Below are 4,619 nucleotides of genomic sequence, written 5' to 3'. Positions count from 1 at the left end.
TTTAGTATGTTTTTCAAAAGAACCAATTTAAGCATTCTCATAGGAATTTGAAGACAAAATCGAATGGCTTACCTCTTCTTCAAGTTGGTACTTGACTAAGGCTTCTTGGGGAACAAAGAGCTCTGCTTCCAACTCATGCATCCTCTTCAGGTTCATATTTGCAATATGAAGTTGCCTCTCCATTTCCTACAATTTGTCAGAAAGCAACTGCTTCTCTTCCTTCATGGAATTCAATTGTTCTCTAACCATGCTTCTCTTCCTTCCATCCTCATACATTTCTCTCACCATATCCATCATGGTGGATAATTCTTGCCTCATGTTTTAATCAAAGAATCTTGTGAAGAACGTATAATTAGAGGACCCACTTTTAGAAGTTGTCATTATGCCAATGACTTCTTCTTTCTTCTTTTCCTTGTTGGACTGAGCTTTCTCTTCACCTCTGCAAACTCAAATAATAGTCAATCTGCAACAAGCATACAATCAACCTATGATTATTTAAACACCTTTCAGACAAGCAATATTTGCTTTGTCAATCAAGCATTCTGATATAACCTTCTTTGAAGGTGGGGTTAATCAATCTTAAGCTCCGATACCACCTGATCTGAAAGTGGGGCTCTTAGGTTTCTTGTCTAATCTATAAGAACCTCTCCCACTCCCAAAGCTTGAATATTCCCAAGTCTTATTACGTCTTCTTCGATTAAGAGAAAAGTTTTCCATACCATATATAACAAGTATTTTCCTTTAATCGTGGCAACAACTTACTTCCTTGTCTGCCTTACCAGTATCTAAACTTACATATATTTGTACGTTGCCATCGTTGTCTGATAGTGGAAAATTTAATGTGGACAACCTCTATGAGATGTTTTGGAATTTTATATTAGATCATGAGGTCAAATTACAGGACCCTGACTCTCGAGAGGAATATGTGTTGTCACACAAATGAGGAGTCCAAGTTTTGACTAACTTATGCCAAGAATCTCCATGAGATCAATTATGTGTCCGCTATAAATTTAGTAACTGAGTGTGTTTTAGATATTAATGATTTGAAAGAGTGTTGTATGAAATATTTCTTTAGTTTTCAAATACAAATGTATAAAAGTAGCTCAGCTTTGAATTTGGTCTGTCCTAGGTTTTCAGTGTAGGATTAGTGTAGAATTAGGTAAAGCAACATGAATGAATTATTAGCAATCATTCAATAACAAATTTTCAAATTGCACACTGATCTTATTATTTTTTTCTTTAAAGATCAATATTGGTCTATTTTAATCACAAATATAAGAAGTGTTTAGAGTGGTATAATTTCTTCTTGTGTAAATTTGTTTAAAATACAAAATTTGAAAAAAAAAATGTTTGCATCTCAAAAATAAAATTGACAAAAAAATATAGCCCAAATATAAAATAATAACATTACTTGAAATGCTTAAAAATGTTTTAACCATGAAAATTTATTTCTTTTCATTGTACATATTAGTTGACATTGAAATATTTTACTTAATATGGCATTGAAATATTTTACTTATGAAGTACATTGTTTATATTAATAAGTTCCATGATAAGTTCCTCCATGATTAATAAATTATGAAATTTAGAAATTATGGTTGATGTTTCCAAATGTGTTTTTATTTTTAAAATTTGAAATGCATTATATTGTAAATGGATTATAAGTAAAATAGATGAAGTAAAAATATAAAATTGGGTTTATTTGGTTCATATTCCTAGGGTATAATATTATTCACATTATAAACTAATATAATATCATAACCTAGTAAAATATAATTATTCATATTATAAATTTAACGTGGAAAACCTCTATGAGAAGTTTGGGCATTTGATATTGGATCATGAGACCTATTATAATATTATACGCTAGGAATATAATATGAATAAACTATAATTTTTCATATTATAAACTGGGTATAATATTATTCATGTTATAAACTATTCATATATTCCACAAGCAGTATAATAGAGGCTTGAGTGGGCCTAATGGTTAAGAGAATGTGTTTCCTCCTAAGAGTTCACAGGTTCAAAACTAAAGGGGGTAAAGTATTTATGCCTTTGTAGACTTAGCAGTCAAAATTGTTGCGCGGAGGTGGGTCTCTTATCCCACAAACAAGGGGGTCTCATACACCAATTTGGTGTCTGTCTTGGCCGTGACCTTAAAATTGGATAATAATAATAATATAAATCACTTAGGTTTACAATATGTTGCTGCATGGCTTGGATGTGACCTTCAAATTGGATAATAATAATAATATAAACCGTTTGGATTTACAATCATGGTAATCCATGGTCAATGATGGTCCAATGTCACAATGTGACAAAGATTGTCTCAACATGAAAATCAACTATGGTCAACCATGGTCCAACATCACATTGTGACAAGCATTATCTCAGTATAAAAATCAATGATGGTAAATCATGGTCAAGCATGTTTATTTAAGGGTTTATATTATTTATCTTAGGGTTTTATACCTTGGGTTTATAATATTTATCCCTTGTGATTAATATTATTCCTTTGACATTTACAGCTATATCAAGAGTGAAATCAATAGATGGTTTTCAGATTTCACTGCCTTTTTCTTTTCAATGTTATGAAAAAATGGGATATATGAATAGTTTAGAGCTTCATTGAGAGGAGAATTTAAAATTCTATCATTTTTCAATTTGAATTTTTATGAATTTTAAATTTGAGTGCCTAATTTTGTTAAAATTTTAAATGTTAAATTTTAGTGGTTACTAGATGAATTTGAAATTTTTACTAGAATGTGCTTTTTTTTAATTAACAAGTTTTAAGTTTCACTATTTAATTTATTTATTGTAATATTGAAGTGTATAGAAACCAAGTAATGATGAAAATGGATTGCTTTCCTAATCGATTTTGACATTAAAATAATGAATGAATGTTGTGGCTATTGTGATTGATATTTTTTTTCTTTGTAGTACAGAAGGGAAGTTTTTCTTTGTTCCCAGCAAAATTTGTTGCTTTTGGTATGGATCTTGCTATTTGGAAATTTCTCCCCTTTGAGATTATTGAACTTCTCTTTCATTGGCTTCCTTTGTTGGTCTTGATGAAATTTAAGTTGGTTTGTAAACAATGGTGTATTGTTTTGGAAAACCCACTTTTCCTCATGAGTTGTGATCGATGTCGTGAGAAAGAGTTAGGATTTATTTCTTTCCCTGCTCGTTTTTCCAATGATTTCTTGATAGCATCATACCTTAACAATAGTGGTCACTTGTCTACCATGGTCTTTCCTTTTCTTCATTCTGCATACATAATTGAATTTATAGTGGGATCAATGATTTTGTTCAGCACTCCTGGGAGTTATTCACATACAGAAAATTATTTCATTTTCAACCCTTTTACAAATACGTTTAGAAATGTTGGAGTGCTTAGTCTTGGGGAGAGAGGATTCTTCTCTTGATTGGAAAAATGCAGTCCACGAAAATATGAATGGGTGTTTTTGAAACATGTTTCTAAAAGCATGGATTCACATTTTCTCATTTTTAGTAGCATTGACAATGTTTGGAAGAGGATGAAACTTCCATACGGTGTTGTAACGCCACCAAAGGAGGCTATCTCCTCCAATGAAACGTTTTATTGGGTATATCTAGATAGAGATTCTGAACGTTACCCTACTTTTGGTTACATTATCTTCTTGTTGGAATTGAATAGAAACAATTGGGGTTATTTGTTTGTTCCTATTATTGACATACAATGTATGTCATTACGGTCATACAAGAATCAACTTATCTGTGTTGTTAATAATGGTTCCACGTTCATTTGGTCACTTGAAGAGATAAATAATTTTGAATTTTGTCGACTCTTGAAAGAGAAAAATATGGAATATTTTGAAGATGATTGGGGGTACAGATGGTCATCGCTTAAATATGTCTCTGTGGATATAAATAGTAAATATGTAGGTTACCTACCTTTGCACATAGTTGAAGAAAAATTCCTTATGCTGGGTTGGTCCAAAGTGCAGTTAAAGTTGTATGATTTAGTGACTGGATTGTGCAAAACAACAATTGTTTATGGATTATTCTTGCTTGAAGCCTCATGCTTCTATCTACAAACGATTGAAGATTTTATGATGTGATTGAAAACGGAAATGTTTTTTTGCTTATTCAAAATGCAAATTATATTTTTGAGATACCTCCACTATCTCTGGATGTATTGAATTATCCTTTGAGGCTTGGACATGTTTGTTTTTTGATATTTCTAAAGACCCTATGTATGTTTAATGTTTTTAAGTATTTTTTTGAAGATCATTGTAATTCATATTTTGAATTTATACTGAGGACATAACTATGCTAAATTTGGAATGTGGTTTGTAGCCTCATCCTTCTATCTAGAAACGGTTGAAGATTTTGATGATGTCATTCAAAATGGATTTTTTTTTTTCGCTTATTCCAAATGTAAATTCTATTGTTGACATAGCTCCACTACTTGTGGATGTATTGAATTAGCCTTTGAGGCTTGAACATGTTTGTTTTTTGAGAATGTTGAAGACCCTATGTATGTTTAATGTTTTTAAGATCATTGTAATTCACATTTTGAATTTATACTGAGGACACAGGTATGCTAAATTTGGAATGCGGTTCGTATCTATTCTTTT

The sequence above is a fragment of the Pinus tabuliformis genome, chromosome 3_2 (assembly GCF_031772625.1).
Source record: "Pinus tabuliformis cultivar Carrire ecotype Pingquan chromosome 3_2, CPIR1, whole genome shotgun sequence".
NCBI lineage: Eukaryota > Viridiplantae > Streptophyta > Pinopsida > Pinales > Pinaceae > Pinus > Pinus tabuliformis.
The sequence above is the reverse complement of the archived record's forward strand: the minus strand, read 5'-3'. Positions refer to the sequence as shown.